Source organism: Clarias gariepinus, chromosome 15, assembly GCF_024256425.1.
Source record: "Clarias gariepinus isolate MV-2021 ecotype Netherlands chromosome 15, CGAR_prim_01v2, whole genome shotgun sequence".
Lineage (NCBI taxonomy): Eukaryota > Metazoa > Chordata > Actinopteri > Siluriformes > Clariidae > Clarias > Clarias gariepinus.
The window spans coordinates 10789284-10806892 of NC_071114.1; the positions used below are offsets into that span (position 1 = coordinate 10789284).

The 17609-nt window shown below is 38.1% G+C and overlaps 1 protein-coding gene across 23 annotated transcripts in view; it reads left to right on the forward strand.

The window, feature by feature from the left end:
* Window positions 1-3498: 3498 nt before the first annotated feature.
* The window catches only part of adgrl2a (adhesion G protein-coupled receptor L2a), a 96102-nt gene continuing 81991 nt past the window's right edge, over window positions 3499-17609 (forward strand). For all 23 annotated transcript variants that reach the window (XM_053512888.1, XM_053512890.1, XM_053512895.1 and 20 more), the window contains exon 1: window positions 3499-4159. The gene's annotated coding sequence lies outside the window, so the exon portion shown is untranslated. The remainder of the gene's footprint in view (window positions 4160-17609) is intronic.

Below are 17609 nucleotides of genomic sequence, written 5' to 3' on the forward strand. Positions count from 1 at the left end.
GAGGTATGAGTCTATAATGATGTACTCGTGATTTTTTTTTTCCTTCTATGATTGATTTATAAAGTAGTGTTCAAGGAAGTTGTGGTTTCGCTTTTTTAGTTTGTTGTATGAAAAGCACAAATGTTATAAAGCACAAGATATTTCGCTGTTTTAGAAGATCTATTATGTTGTTTAGACAAAACATTAGGATGCTCAACTGGCTTAATGGGTGCAATACAGATTGCGGTTTGCACGTATAAATTCAATTTGTCTGTGCAGTTTATTGTTGATTTTACACATGTGGTTTCATCTTAAACATAAATACATGGTGTCTGGAGCATAGTTGCCAAGGTTTGATTTTTGTAAGCAAATAGTAACAATGCCTTGAGCTCTACATGTGATTCATGTATGCATTTTAGACTAATTATGGCTCCCAATACCCTGAAAAACAGCTCCAGTGGGTACATTTGAAAGGATCTTAAAAAAGTAAAATTACTTATGGAACAAATTGTATTAATTCTTATTGTCACAGGGCACTGTAATGCTCATGTTTCAATTTTGAACGGCTAGATTTACCTTAGCTAGAAGTAAAGCAAAGTGGAGTTGCTGGCTGCTGCCTTATATTATGGGTAACCATATATCATTCTTCTTGATTGAATACAACTAAAGCACATCTGTTTCCACTTGGCTGTCGCCGTCACTGCATCAAGCTTTCGAGTTCAGACTTAACATCTAGTTTTAATTACAGTGACTTTAATAACAGTTGCTAAACCATTTACTTCTGCTTGGATTTGTTTCACAGATATTTGCTTTAGCAGATATCTGATTTCAGAAAGAGAGAGAGAAAGAAAAGGAGAGACTTGGACAAAAGACACATGTACACACACACACACACACACACATAAATGCACACAATCTGCTAAAGAAAAATAAGGTGCACCAGAACACAGTTTTTGGAACTGCATTTGTTTGCATAGTCTTCTCTCTTAACAGTCAAGATATTTGACATTTGTGTAATCCAGAAACTAATGTGGTCATAAAGCCCGTTGGATGTGAAGTTCCTCTGAGACCTGCGATTATGATTCTTTCTCAAATAGCCCAAACATATTTATCTTATTTGAAGATTGACTATTTAGTATTTAATAGTTTTAGTATGATCAATTTTGTCTCTGTGATAATTTCTTTGAAATTTAATGGTTGATTAGGAAACTATAAGAAAGAAAATCATGATTATGAACAAGAAAAAATACAAATATGAATGTTAATTAAAAATTAAAATTTTAAAGAATTAAAAAGGTAAATTAAGGAACATTGTGCTTATTTAACCTGCCGTAACAGAGAGTTTAACTAACTCAACACTGTTACACTGATTTTCAGTACGAGAAAACTATGGCCTTAAATAGCACCTTATATTTTATTACTTAAGTACACATATTTTCTGCTAGGAAATTTGTTATTTATGTTTCAGAAAATTTTTACCTTATAAATATTAGTGAAAACAGATTAAATACCCATTAGAAATTTTATTAGAAAGATCATATTAATTAATAGACATGGGAATCACCAGGGTCCTCTCGATACAATATTATCACGATACCTAGGTGCAGATTCAATTTGTATTGTATCGTGATTTTATAAATGTCTCGACTGAGTTTTTTATTTTTGGATTTTGTTACAATTCTAAAAAACAACATATAACAACGCTGTGTTAATAGTTTAATGCAGGGATTCATTGTAGAGAAACTGCAATTTTACATTTTACCACCTCAAATGCAAACATTTGTATAAATTAAATTGTATGTAAAAAGAAGATTTTGGAGTCAGGGTGGCGATACATGAATTACCATACAAAAGGATCACGATATGTAAATGAATAGATTTCCCCCTCATATTTATTGAATATTATTGCTATAAATACTAACTTCAATATTGAAGGCACGTGAATCATTTTTTTTCAAACAATACTATAAATTAACCCTTATTTTCATTTATTATTTAACATATCGTTATTTTTCATTCTTTCAAACATTTTCAATTATGCAGTTAAACAAGAATTAACATTTAAACCTAACATTGGATTAAGATGTTGGGCTTCCAAGTTGCAAAGTTGCCAACAAACATTGATGAAAATGTTTAAAGTCTATAAACATCGCTTTTTTATTCCATGTTTACGGCAATCTGGCCATATTCCACAAGAGGATTTAAACCTGAATTCAATCAAAGCTGCTCTAAATCCTGCATAAACCTTGGAAACCAGCACTAGAAGAAGAAAAAAAAAACATTTAAACAAAGAAACAAAGAAAAACAACTACCTGAACATTCTTCTTACAATGCTGCTAAAGAACTAGTTACAGTTCAACAAATTACAAAAAAAGTAATCTAAAGTTGTAGTCCTTTTTAACTTAATAGATATTTAATACATTTATTAATAAGATCATTTATGATTTTTATGATTTAGAAATTAACAGAAATTTCTTGTGCACATGAAAATGCATGTGTATGATGCGGTTAAATATAACATTAATATTCTTACTTAAGTTAAGAGCAGTAAGAGCTTATAAAAACTCTGTTACAGTATTTAACCCTTCCTGGGGTCATCTGCCGTAGAACACTCCACATATGTTTTCACGCTAACACTAATGCATACTCATCGCTCCTGCTTGGAGAAAGAATGAATATTTGCCATGGTGTGACCTTCGTTCCATCTGTTTTCTCTTTTGTCCCCTGAAAACCGATCGATTATTATGTAAAGTTATGCTTACAAAAACACAAGCGTCCCCATCACATCCTCCTACTTTCACCTGGCAAATGTGATTCAAATTCATATTTCTCCTGCGCAGTTAGCCGACATGCTATATTAAAGCCAGGTGTGGAAAAGCCTTCGGTGTAGCCATACATCGGCTGGCATTTTCTTCAGGTCTGGATCGCACGCTCCAGTGAAAGGACTGGTTAGCGCAGTTCACCTTGCTGTGGCCTCTTTTATTTAAAGCAGACCGTGTCATTGTGAAGCGTTGGGCAAATCATATAACAGGGTCTTTTTTTTTTTTGTAAAACGGAAATTATCTTTTGAAAAAGGCCAACACTCCGAGCTAGCCTCCTCTCTAAGCGTTTAGCTCGGCTTTGGGTTTTCTGTTTCTGATTGAGGTCAAGTTGAGAAAATGAGAGAGGGAGAAGAAGCCGAAGAAAAAAAAGCAGCAATCCACACTTTTTTTTCTGCCTCATATTTTAGTTGTGTTCTAGAGTTACAGAAGGAAAAAAATGGCTGCAGTCATTGGCTGAATAGTGCAGACTGCCTACTGTGAGAGGGATCGAGCCCCCTCCAGACACATCACCACCGTGTTAGCATTTCAGTGGCTCAAACAGGGTGGAAAATCACTGTACACCAACAGTGGGGAAGATAATCTGTTTTGCCATAGCTATCATATCATTTTTGGCTAAACCTAAAAATTTCACTCAATTGTGTTTGTTTAAGCTTATACAGAACTCCAGGAAAACCTCCTGAGAGAGGGGGGGAATCCGGTTCAGTCCGGTCTGAAGCTCCAGCTCGGGTTTTCGCGGTGACTAGCCTGTCTCGCGCACCATCCGGCGCGCGCCCCACTCTGCGCGTGTGTGAATGAGTGTGCGCGTGTGTATGTGCGTGCGTGCGCGCGAGCTCTGCTTTCCTCACCTTTTCGGAAAGCTTGCTCTTGCCGTGATGAAACCCGCAGCAGCCGAGCGGCAGGAATTCACCGCGAATAAAAAGCCGTTCTGACTGACTCACAGCACGGAGGAGTCGCTTCCCTCCACCACCACCAGCCGGGCTCTGTCTTTGTTTTTTTTTAATACATAACCATACACATATATATGTACACGTCTTTTTTTCTTCCTTTGCTGTGTGCTTTCTTTAACCACAGTTACTGAAGAGGACCGGCTGCCTTGGTGCCGTCGCCTCCCCCTCCTTCTTCTTCTTCTTCCACTTGTGCGCATCTTTCTTTTGACTTACAAGGGAGTCAGAAGTGAGTCAGACACACAGTGAGGTGACCGCCAACACCGTGCCTCCGTCGCTCTCTCTCACACACACTCACACACATATACACCGGTGTTTAGCTGGGCATGCATCGCCGCCTTTCAGCTCTTCCCGGAGAAGCTCCTTGTGCATCCTCTGTGCGCTCCGACACACACTTTTGAAACTCAGCCACAGGTAAGAGAGTGTGTGTTTTGCTCTTTATCGCGGTGTGTTTTTCCCGGTTTGTGCGGCAAACTTTTCAGTTCATGTGTGCCGCGCGTGCCAGCGCTGTTTCACTCATACACATTGTTTAGAAGTTTGGGCAACAAACTACCTGTTAGTGTAAATGCAAATAATATTTATTTAAAAATAATAATAAGTATCCTTTTTTTTAACCCGGGTGTGTGAGCGCTAATTAAAAATGGCCGCGTGGCTAATTGAGAAGCTGCTGCAATTAAAACACAGACAGATGTGGACGGAGCCGCGTCTGCGTCTCGCGCGCTACTAATCACAGGATGAATGGAAGCTATTAAGCGCGTGCGGCGCGTGCGCGTGGCCCTTGAGAAGCAGCGGATTTGTGAATGTTACCTTTTAATAATTGTCACATTCTTTGTTACACAGTGTTTTCCTCTTACGCGGATCGGCAACAAAACTTACATGCTTGGAGTTTAGAACGAGGCCTCGACGTTATTTTCTAAACCGTTATTTTTTAAATGTAGCAATTTAACCTTTGATTCGGAACAAACAGCAAAAACATCATTGATCTGGAATCTAGAAACAGACACGTGTCTAGGATCAAGCGCTCCGAGATACACATGTAAAATTAAAGGTTTACCTACTTATTCTTATAGATCAACCTGTTTCGTTTCACTGCATTTTAGATTTTACTATCTCTCTCTCTCTCTCTCTCACACACACACACACACACACACACTAGGACACACTAATCCATGCACTAGCAGTGAAACGCATTAAAAGTTGGCAACCATGACCTTCGGGGTTCGATACATGGCATAACTTCAAGCCAAACTTCATTCTCCTTAGTCTAGACAGCACACGAGTAAGCATGTCAGTGCCTGCCTTTCACTCAGCACTGTGGCCAAAAGTTTTATTATTAAAAAAAACAAAAACATATTAAACCCTTAAAAAAATTAATAGTGTTTTTGTTGGTAAATATATTTATTTTTTTTTCAGCATGGTAGAAGAGGAAGAGAATAGAACTTTCTTTTAAGCAAATTGAGTCTTGGCGTGTTATTAATAAGGAAAGGCTAGTACATTTCCTGCACAATGCTAAATACCTTTTACCTGTGTGGCACCCCATGCCATGTGTAGAATCAGAATCAGAATCAGAAAGAGTTTTATTGCCAAGTACGCTTACACGTAAAAGGAATTTGTTTTAGTGACAGAGCTTCCAGAACAGAAAACAAATGACAAGACAAAAACAGCACGACAACAAAAAAAAAAAAAAAAAAAAAAAAACATTTGACATCAAATGGAGTAGGGTGTGAGATACTTTTTAAATAAGTTATATAAATATCTGAAATCTGTGGTATTATACAGTATATATGCATAGCATATGTGTGCGTATATGTAATTATCGTTATTTATTTTTTAAAATGTAAGATTTCATGCCGCTCATATTTCACAGCGCTTGGCATTTTGTAGCCACGCTCTGGCCTCCCAAAAAATGTTTTGAATTCATGCGCGTGTGAATGCGGCCTGTTTGAAGCTGTACCATTAGCATTTCAAAGTGGCCCCTGTGCGTTTCAATAGGAGACGCTCCAGCCCTGTGCCCTTTAGTTTTAGCAGGCCCTGTGGAGCGGGTGGGTTGGGAGGCGTGCGCTTCACTTTCTCCATTTCTTTTGTGTTTCCGTGTGAAAACACTGTCCCGTCCTGTTTGCTTCAGAGCAAAACTCTCCCGGGCGTTCTCCTTTTCCCTTTAAACTATCTGTTCTGCACATGTTGTCAAAGAGAGCAAAATTATTTCTGAATTGCGCACACTTACACACACACACACACACACACACACACATTCCTTTTGGAGTTTTGGGTAAATACGATTTACAGCATCTTCCAACAGAAGTAGAAGTTGCTGGAAAATGACCTGCCGTTTTAGTGAAAGGTTTTCTGCTCTAAGTTTTCGGAGGCTGACATATTTTGTTTGGATGCTGTGGTGCAGAATCGAAGACGTGCGTCTAATAACTGCATTGTTGTGACTGTTTGCAAGAAAGAAATGTCTCTTTCTTGTTCTGAAAGGCCTTGCCATCTCTTCACACAGTTTTCACTAGCGTTAAAATTTTAGGAGATCTGTGGAGTTGTTGGATGTGATTTGCGACGCGTTGCTTTCTTTCATTGTTATAATGTTATATCTGCCAAGGGCATGGAGCTAGTGTTTTTCTCTTCTCTCTGCACATTGAAGGGAAATGTATGAAAACGAAGCAGTGTTGGAAAATGAATATGCTTAAGAGCCAAGGCTTTTAGTGAACACTGAAACCGTATGTTCAGTTAAAATTTTTTTAAAAAAGGGAAGTGGATAGTGAAATAAAGAGGAGTAGTAGGGTTTTTGGTCGACAGTAAGGATGTGGCGTCTTTTACAAGGCACGAAAATGTTGTTCCACTCTTTCATTTGCATTTTCCAGGCCAGATACTAGCTTTAAGTGATGTAGGCTGCTGGTCCTTAATGTGTACGCATGTAGATGTAGTAGAGGGCGAAAGCTCGACCATGTGAAATGAAATATGCGTATGAGTGGTGCTTCACACGACTCTGCCGCAACTCTGGCCTTTCACTGCTCAAGTAAAGAGAGGGCGCAAGTGATCAAGCAGGAAAGGGAATAGCCTGTACGCAGAAGTGGAGAAAAAGTGATTATACCTAATCAATTCCGTTCCTTACAGCTGAGCCATGCACGGCACAATGTAATAATCTCAGATCAGACTGTTTCTTCGCCCAGTTTTACTCAGCCATGTGTTTGCATGCCGTTTCAGATCCACTCTCTGCTAACGACTACTCAGTGTTTTAAAGAAAATAAACAAGGCACAAATATTGTATTTTATGGCCCATGTTCAAGGCACAGTTTATTTTTACGATTGCTAATCAGTCATTTTAAGTTCAAACACTGACAGGACCTGACAGTGGCCTTTTTTTGGCTGTGTTTTAAAGCATTTCCTTTCTTGCCAGATTATGTAGTGGCTTCGCAAACAGTGGAGGAATAGAGGCTCATGGCCTGCTGCTTTATTTTGCTCGAGGAGCAGAACAGTAAAGAACGGATATGAAATGAAAGCACAGTGTGTCTGGAGAAAATACAGTCATGTCATGGTCAGATGCTGGTCCCTGTTTGAAGGTCCACCTGGAAAAAATTTTAATTCATAAATTTAATTAAATATGAATATAATACACGTGTGATTGTGTGAGAAAAATATATGTAATATAATTAAATTCTGCTCATATTACTACTACTATTAATTATTATTATTATTATTACAACATAATAAGTGTTTTTTCCCCTTTTTATATAGGGACTGTAATAATATTGGATGTCTTGTATATATCTTCTAGTTTTAAGTTGGAGATTAAATGCATTAATCTTCAGACCCGGACGCTGATTTTTATTTAAATGCAAATGAAATACACAATAGCATTCTCTTCCATGAATTCACAGTGACATCATGACAACTTTCTGTCTCATCGTTTCTAAGCAAAATTAGAAAAAGAAAAAAAATCAATTCCTCTGTCACGGGAGAGAAGCAAGACGTTGTAAACACTGGCTGTGGCCAGACTACAGAAAGAGAGAGAGAGAGAGAGGGTGGGGGGGGTGACGAGTAAGGGAAAGAGAGAGGGAGAGGCCGAGGTGGCAGTGAGAATTTGCAGACAGCTGCCAGGGAGAAGGGGTTGTGTCTTTGCCGGCTTTCACCACAGCGCATCGCATCCACACTTAAAAGCCCCATTTTCAACGAGACAGACCTGTTATTTCAGGACGGTGAGGTGAGATGGGCTGCAGTGTAATTTCCCCCCGCAACGCTGTCCTTGACAGATGTGAGAAAAAAGTAAGCTCGAATGGAAAGAAAGTGTAAGCTCCATACAGTGTTTGAAGTTTTATATTATTGCTAGCGGCTCTATAAATTTTTATTTGAAGAAAAAAAAAAGAAGTTCTGAGAGAATAGAAAATAGCACGTTGTAATTGCTGGAAATTCTGCTTGGCACTTTTCATCGAGAGCTGGTTTCATTTTCAACTGGCTTTGCATTAGAGAAAAAAAGGCAAAAATGGACGACTTTTCCTCTGTGGCTGCTGCTGCGACTGTTCATTACGCCTGCTCCGGCTGATCCTCATGCTTTGTTTCTTTAGCACTCGTCTCGGAGCGTTTTGATTTGCACTGCTGATGCAGACCCTGTCCAGTACAATTCACCTTGCCATACAGCATCGCTTAATCCTCAGTTTATCCGAAAGCTCATGCTCTCCGTAGATAAGGCTGCTGCAAATGAGTAATCCAAGCTGTGGGAAAAGGTTTGAGCTGCTCATTGGGCACGGGCCTCGCTTTCTTGGAAGCACAACGATATTAGTAATGCGTTCAGCCAAATACTGGCAGGCGGTTATTAAACGTTAAGAGTTCTCAAGATTACTAAATAAAACCCTAAATCATGCTGCGTTAAAAGAAAAAGTGCACTGTGTTGGGATTGGAATGTGCGGACGCGCTCATGATGTGATTTGCCACTTCATCTGCGTACTTTAATTTCAACGCTAATAAGGCATACTCAAAGGTTGCATTAGGTTTCAATGGAAACGAGTAGCGTGCATGATGCATTTGTATTCGTGTAGTGTTGTATCTTGTTCTTCAGTTTTGTTAGTTAGACCGTGTTTGCAGAGCTCTCAGCGTAAAACTAGATATTTATTATTTTAAATTGCAATTGTTCACCAAAATGAATCTCATTTAGCTTTAGGTTTGCGTCTAAGTGTATTTAGATGCTAAAGTGGAAGACAGCGCTCAGTGAAAAGCGTATACTTGGTGTAAATCAGGCAGAGTCGTCGCAGATCAGGTAGTGATAACTTCTACCATTTTTGGCTTAATAGTAGCTTAAAGTTTCTCTCTTTGTTTATATACAGATATTATATTACAGGCCATGTTTTATCTGCAACAATGATTTATAATCATATGATATAATATATCTTGATATAAGGAATACATGTTAAGTTCTGTGTAACGGTTTCATCAGCAGAGACTCCATGCTATAGAGTCAAAGACAAGGACGAGATTCAGCGTAGTTTTTATTTATTTAATTATACATACAGCATCGTGCGCAAAAATAGCAATTTCTTTGAAGCTTTGCTGTTCCTGTGAGCTGTGTTTAAAATGCAGGCAGAGTTTGAGTGATTAGTATTTTGAAAATGTACAGCTTGAATTACAGTAGTGCTGTCCTTAAAGTCTAAAGGATTTTGCTAGTTGAATAATTGTATTTTTTATTATTCATGAATGTAGTTTATTCTATAATTGAAATTATGGGTAAAACTTGGATAAGCAATGGATATGAACATAAGCATCCACTGCTTCTGTCTTAATTGAACAAGTATGCTATTGTCGATATTTTCTTGTTACATTTACTTCTTTTGAACTTTGCAGTGGTGTATGGAATATTCTCCGCTGAAGTATTTCGGATCGCGCTATTGTAAATTGTTTAAGAATTGTTTTTTTTTTAAAAAGCAAAAGATTAAATTTACGGATCAGAATAAAAAGAGATATTTGTGTGACGTAGAATCAGTATTTGTGTCGTCAGTGTTTCTGAAAAACTGTATTATCATAATTTTCTTATTTTTTTATTTTTATTTATTTTTTACTTTCAGCTTGAGATCTGGCCTTCTGTTGTTATCCCAGACAGCTCAGGGACAGATCTGAAACTCAGTGAAGAGAGGAGAGGACTAGACCTAATAGTTGTGATGTTGATCTTACCAGCCCCGAACACACTTCTCTCTGCAGGGACAGGACACCTGCTCCAACAACGGAGCCTTCTGTTTAGTTTCATTCACCTCTCATGAAGATGGCCAGGTGTTGATAACTACAGTAGCTGATATTACCACCTGAAAGAAACATTCTATCTCGAGGCCTCTGGGCAAACCTCGGTAAAGCAAAGAGTAAATGTTTTTATTGTGTGCGCATCAGGCACTGATCTCAGAGAACCAAAGCATGGGTTTAATGGCGCTTTTCAATTTCAGGCAGCATGCCTCTTTCTTTCTTTATCATGCAACTAAAAAGGGCAAACGCAAACTAATATTAACTGTCAGTACACAATAATGACATATTACTTTTTGATTAGATAATAACGAGTTTGTAGCAAACATCACAGGGGCGTTTGCTTTGATCAGCTCAGGCAGTACACTTGCCACTTTACACAAGATAGAGGAATTTAATTCAAGCCAATAAACTCTGTTGCTCTCAGCTAATTACGTAAGAAGGAAAGTCATTACTCCTCAGCCAAGTGCTGATCTTTGTGATAGGCACCCGTTGCACATGCTTTCCCGTTTAACCTGTGCGTTTGACACCGTTATACGTTCGGTGTGGTAAAAAATGCAGAAACGGCATCTTATACTTATCGCCCTTTTTCAGCAAGGCCAAGATTCATATTGACACTATCCATGTGGCTGACTTGTATAAACACGGACATCGAGATGTCTAGGCTCAGACCAAGCCGCGTTTTCCAGGGCAAGGCTAGAAACGGGTTGCAGTGAATAGCTAACTCTGTGATTCTCATCTTGTCCACGGTACAAGCGATCACGAACCGGACAACTGCCATTTCTGCACCTGCTGTTGTTCTCTTGGCAAGAGATCCTGCCCTTCTGGTAGAGCGATCCGGGCAGGGCACCAAACACGTCGGCCACTCGGATAGGAACATGTAAGAGAAAAGCACTAGGATGCAAGAGAAAAGAAAGCCGTATTCCAGATAAAGCCGTTTAAATCAGACTGACGTGAAAGGTCCTCGCATTTGAGTTTGACTGGGAACGTCTTGTGCCAAGGATGGGATTAATCCCAAGCCGACACAAGCACAAGCGTAGCAAGACAAGACCTTACATGGCCGTCGGCGGCTCCAAGTCGCAAGTGCCACCGCTTGTAACATTAGAGGTCCAATAAGAGAGAGGCGCGATTAACCTCGGCGACCACGATGGCAGGAGATGAAAAGCCATCTCAGCGGCCAGGCTATTTCCCAGCTTGTACAGGATGGCTACAAGAACTTGGGTCTGTTTCTTATCCAAAATGTGCCTTTTAATGGTCGCACATTCACAACGGGGGCATCACTAAAAAAGTTTAATGTTTTGTACGAACCAAATCGCAGGCTTTAAAAAGCAATTGCATTCTTCTGCCCTCTGTGCCAAATGTAATCGAGGCAGCCAAACCCGTCTGCTGTTTGTTTGGGTGACTAAAACTTCCCACGGCACCAGAAAGCGCCGCAAGCTATTTTTAACCTCGGATTTGCCACAAAGCAGAAACCGTGCTGAAAATAGGTGTAGTTTTAGACGTTTTTTTTATTTATTTGTTTATTTATTTAAGGTATTTTTTATTTTATATTACTCAGGTACCATTAACTTTGTGTTCAAATCTTCACAGATGGAATTAAAGAGTTGAACCGGTTTGATATAAAAGTAAAGTAGAGGTATGTTGTTACATCACGTCAACGCTTTTAGAAACAACATCAAAGCCATTTTAGAGATGAATCAACTCTTACTGTGACTGAATGTCCTCAGTTTCCAGGCTTTGCATGGTTTACCAATTACTCATTCATATTCTCTCGATCAAAGTTCCAGCATATTTACATCACGTCTAATCATTTTGAGAGCAATGAAATGACTCCAGTCTTGGATGGGTTTTCTTTAGCCATGGCGCCGCTTCTGTAGGGAGCGCCTCGCAGTCGGTCCACAGAAAGACGAAGGGGATCGCGTCCTCTTTTGAGTTCCAATCAGCATTCGGGGCCTGTAAGTCTTGAAATCTCTTTAAGCCATGCGAGTTGAAGTGTTTTGTGCAGCTCAACATATCTAATGGATTTTTGTCATTGAAATTTTCGTTATTGTTAACATCTCACCGTGTTGTGCCTCAGAAAGACCTCACAATGTTTCTTAAAAGTCTTTCAGCGGGCCGTGACGTAGTTCTGCTTTATGTGTGTCCTTCAGCGGCGCAGGGGTAAAGGTCTTTTTCTTATTTGGCAGAAGGTGTAGCGTTTTACTGAAGTAGCAAAAAACACACTAGTGATTTGTAGGGTCACTTGCGGGACGAGCAGGTCTGTAAAGGGTACGCACACGTGCGCATACACACTCACACACACACACACACACACACACACACACACACACACACACACACGTACACTCAATTGCACGCACACACACACAGCCATGGAGCCAGTCTGAAACAGCACACAGGAAGTCTGGAAAATGTTTTACCTTAAACAGGTTCGGTTAAATAGACTGGACTGTTGACCACAACACTGTTTGACTGTGTGAATGTGTTCATTCAAATCTGAATTATTTTCACAAGGCGAGAAAATTTATTGTTTTATGACTATTAATCATTTTTTTAGAAATTGATTAAAAAAATTCTTAAAAGTGTACTTCCGTCATCAGAAACTGCATAAATTTAGTAGTTCACTTGTAGTGTCAGGCTAGTGTGTACTGTGTGCCACTTTTTTTTTTCTTTTTACATTTTCCCATGACGCCAACCAGATTTTGAGGATGACCTAACACTAAGTTAACACTCGTATTCTAGTAGAAAGATCCTCACGCACATGGATGTAGTATTTATGCTGCGGACAATGAATTTAATTTACATTTAACAAGTATCTTTCTTCATGGAATTAAAAAAGAAAAAAAAATTATTGCATTATTAGGAATATAAAACAGTTAGACATTGTTAGTACCGAGGATGTATAATTAGATGTTGGATTATACTGAATAAAAGCTCATGTGGCATATGCACAAGCTGAAATTTTCAAGTTCTTGGTCTGAAAAACAGCAGCGAAAATTTGTTACTCATTTACTACAAACTGATTTTATATTCAGAGTAAACGAGTTCATTTATGAGCAATTGTTTATTTATCCTACCTGTTTTTGTTTTCCCCACACACAGTGCACACTATCCCTAAATCACTCTGAAGTCCAAGCGTCAGATTTTTTTTTTTTTTTGCGCTTATTGGGTTCGAGTGCCAGTCTCTGATGATGTTTTCATCAGTCATTACCCAGAGCTGATTAGCACTGAGCCTGGCCTGCGTTGGAGGGAGTCAGCTCCAGATCCGTGCTCAGCAGGCCCTCGGGCTGCCCGACGTAGTCCAGCCCCCGAGCCCAGCCACTTAGCCGCATTTCCGTCTGCCTTTTTTCTGTTGCGCCACGATAAGATCTCTCTGGAATGTTTCTCCCAGCTCCCGAGGTCCCCCGGTTGTGTGTCTGGTTACTTTAGTGCAATTAAGGGAGAGATGGAAACACGCTCGATAGCATCTGAGAGAAACACTGCTTTGTACCCAAACTGTGTGTGCATGTGGCATGTACTCTATAATTATTTATGGACTGTTATAAAAAAAGTTGACATTGCGCCCTGGATGTATATAGTTAACCTTATATTCTTTTTGTCTGTATTTTTGCAAGTGATGTTCCTAAGCAATTACCTTAGCTAAACCCATATTAGTCTCCGAATTGGGTAATCTTGTATTGCCAGAGCTTAATGTATTCTGCTGCTCTGAAATGGCTTCTTGTTCTCAATAACATATAAGTAGATGTTGGTGTCTTGGATTTTAGCAAACAGACCCTTGGAAAGACACCATCTTCTTTTATACGCCACAACTTATACTTTCTATACTTACACACAGCGCTGTTTGTTACAATTATACAAAACTGAAATAAGAGGAAGCATCATTAACAAATAAAGCACTTTTATGAATAATGTGCATCGATAATATGTCCGTTAATTAATCCATAGATTCTGACGTTAAATTTGTAGGCTGGATTATTTAAATTATATATATACAATTCAAGAAATATATATTTTTTCGTCATTCTATTCAGCTAATGCTACTTCAGAACTGTTAATTAGGCTTAATGAAATTAAACTGCAATAGATCATTACTAAGATTTATTAGATCTCTCACAGCTTGATTATTATTAAGTGCTTCTGTCAACCTAATGCAACACCCAGACTAACATATGATGATGACATTTTGTGCGTTTTTCATCCGGTTCTGCTCAGTTTTTGTGCATGTCTTAGTGTTTTATCTGCATTTCAGACCTGCATTTTATTTTATTTATTTTTTTTTACATATATTCAGAGCTGACAAATTAAAAATAAAGGAAACGTAAATATTCACTGGCTGTCTTGCTAACTGTGACACATCAGTGCTAAATTCATTTTTGCTCGCCTTGTGCACAAGAAAAATGAGTTAGTGCATGTCTAACCAAGTTGCCTAGTTGTTGTTTTTTTGTTCATTTTTAATCATGGCATTAACCGGAAGCAGGGTCAAGACCTGATGATTTCACATACAAGATATGATCATATAAATATTGCAATGTTGCATTTATACATTGCAAAATATTGATTTAAATAGTTTCAGTACATGAGTGAGTAACACTGCTCTCATAGTCTCATCATTAGCACACAATATAGGAGCACAATACAAATTTTATAAAGTATGAGATACTGATTCCTGATAAAGCTGTAATGATAGATAAATACGATACAACAATACAACCAGGGACACGGTGCTTTCTGAAGTGAAGTGTAACAGAGTGAGATTCTATTCTTTAGGGCTACTTATGTTGTACATTAATCGCACAAAGCTGAAATCGCGATATGGACCTGTGCAATTGTTTCATCGCGAAAGGATAAAATTTAGTATTGGTAATATACGCAGAGTCTGGAATTTATAATTAATAATAATAATAATAATTATTATTATTATTAATGATTTTGAGTTGACAAACAAATATTATTTAAAATATTCTTAACAAGATCATTTGTCTAATTATTTGGCGTTAACCCAGATAAATACGTTTGAATACAAAACGGTGCATTTAATGGTTATATATCGCAGTTTAAATCCTAGTCGCAATACGTCTCAAAGTGTTAGGAATGTAATGTTTTTTATTTAGGTATTTTATTTTACTGACTACTATTTTATTATGGATTTTGTCTTTTTTTTTTTTTGATTCGTTACATAAGCTGTAATATTCAGACTAATGAAAAATGTTGCATTCCACAGGGATTTAGTCCACTTATTCCTTCAGAGGGAATCATCACTGCCAATCAATCGCCAGTTATTCTGACTTTATCTTCAGTATGCTCTTTTCAGATAACACTTCCTCCATCTACAGGACACAAGGGCTTACTGAATGGATCATGGGCATGAAAACGATGTAGATTATATGCTAAAGCCTTCACAGTGACCAGATCTCAACCCAACTGAGAGACAGAGACAGAGGCAAAATATGAAATGAAGGAGTATAATTGAGAACAATTTGGTTTTATAGAGATATGTAGCGTCTGCACCAGGGCACAATGCATCTCGAACATTTTGGAAAGACATTTTATTTATATATATATATATATATATATATATATATATATATATATATATATATATATATATATATATATATATATATATTCCTTTTAATTTGTCATCTATTTGTTTATGCATTTTAACAAAAGGAGCTCCCAGGCTTAACTGCAGCTTTACACATTATAATATTACCTGCGTTTGAAATTTCCGGACAGTGATGGTCCTTCCCATGTGTGGGCTCATGATATTCAGCTTTCAGTTTATTCGCACTGAATAAAAACAAACACAAATAACCATCACGGATATGCAACCAGAGACACTCAGCGAGGCAGAGGGGAGAGAAATGAGAAGAGAGTGATGAGTGATTATTGTGTCTTCAGCCCAGTTGTTGTTGTGGCAAAGGACGACGGTGTTGCGAGTGGAATCTATTTCCATTCAGAGCGATGCCCCGGCAGTCCTCGTGCTTTAATTTCTGGCTAGACTGATGGTCTGTTGAATGGAGGTCATTACCCTGGAATTCAGGTCGCTTGCGTGACTCCCCTTCTCAAAGCAGTCGGATTTCCCAGCATTTTTTGTATTAACAGATGTCAGGGAGGTTCCCAATAAAGTGCATTCCCTTGGTGATTGTGTCACAGAATTGTAGTACTGAAATGTAATAAAAGTTACTTTACTTAAGTGACACCTCATTAGTATCAATAGCTTTTATAGATATTGTTTAAAATCGAAAAAGGATCAAATGAAATCATCTTGCATTGTATTATTCATCATTAATGGAAACGTATGTTTTTCTTCTGTTTCTTCTTTGCCACATTTCATGACTTCGGGTTTGTGAAGTGGTTCTCATGAAATTGTATTTTTAGCACAGAAGAAAGCTGTAGTGTAGTGTAGTATTTCCGAAGATTGCATACTGCGGAGCGGCGATGAATAGCCGTCCCTTCACTCTAACACTTACCAGTACAACCAGGCTGGGTCAGCCCATGCACAAATCCAGCGTGGGACCGTTTGCATCTCAATTACAGCGATGGCAGCATTGGTTAACACATGTTAATGAAGCTAACGATCCAGGGAGAAATGCTGCGCCGACTCCTTCTCCCCCGTCCTCAGCCTAAAGACCTGGCAGAGAGAGATCACCATACACAATGTAACTGGATCTCCTCTGAAAGACTGAGTGGGCCATCAGTGCCTGCTTTTCTAACCCACTTTCTTTCTGTTGCACTGAAGTCTCACTTAAAAGCTCTTTGCTTGGCATTGTTGCCTAAAGATTAAGTTTGGGAGGAGAATTAAGCCCTGCTCATGCCTCAGCACGTGTAACTGTTCCTAAGGTGAATAAGTTTGTGTTAGTTTGTGAATTACGAAATTGCATTTTTTTTTCAAGTACACATGAGTTAAGTGGATACAATTTTGGTTTAGTGAATCAGTCTAGTGAACTATTCATGCAGTTGCAGAACAATTGTACTATTCATTGTTTTGTATCCATAGCATAGCTTTAAAGCTTAACAGCAATTATGAGCAACACTGAAAATCTTTTTTCTAATGTGAAGGTAGACTGTATCTACATTTCCAGGTTAAAGATACCTGTTAAAGCTACTAATTATAAGATTGACCATCCCAGCGTCAGACAAGGGTACAGTTCAACAACCTTTTTTTTAATTTTGTATTTTTTGGCAAGAGTGAAGGTACAGACTGTAGGGAGCAAAGCAGCCAGGAGATATGAGTAAGGAAGATTTAGGATTTTTAGGAAGTATGTGTGTGTATGTGCGGCGTGTGTGTGTGCGTATATATATGTGTGTATATATATATATATATATATATATATATATATATATATATATATTCATGCAGTATATATATATACTCTTCTTGCGCTCAACTAAAATTACTGCTTTTGTTATAAACACACACACACACGCATATAATAAATAGATGTGTGTACATATATATATATATATATATATATATATATATATATATATATATATAAATATATATATATATATATATGTGTACACACATCTATTTATTTAAACACACACACACACACACATATATATGTGTGTGTATATATATGTGCGTGTGTGTGTGTGTATATATGTGTGTGTGTTGGTGTGTGAATAAATAATTTTATTT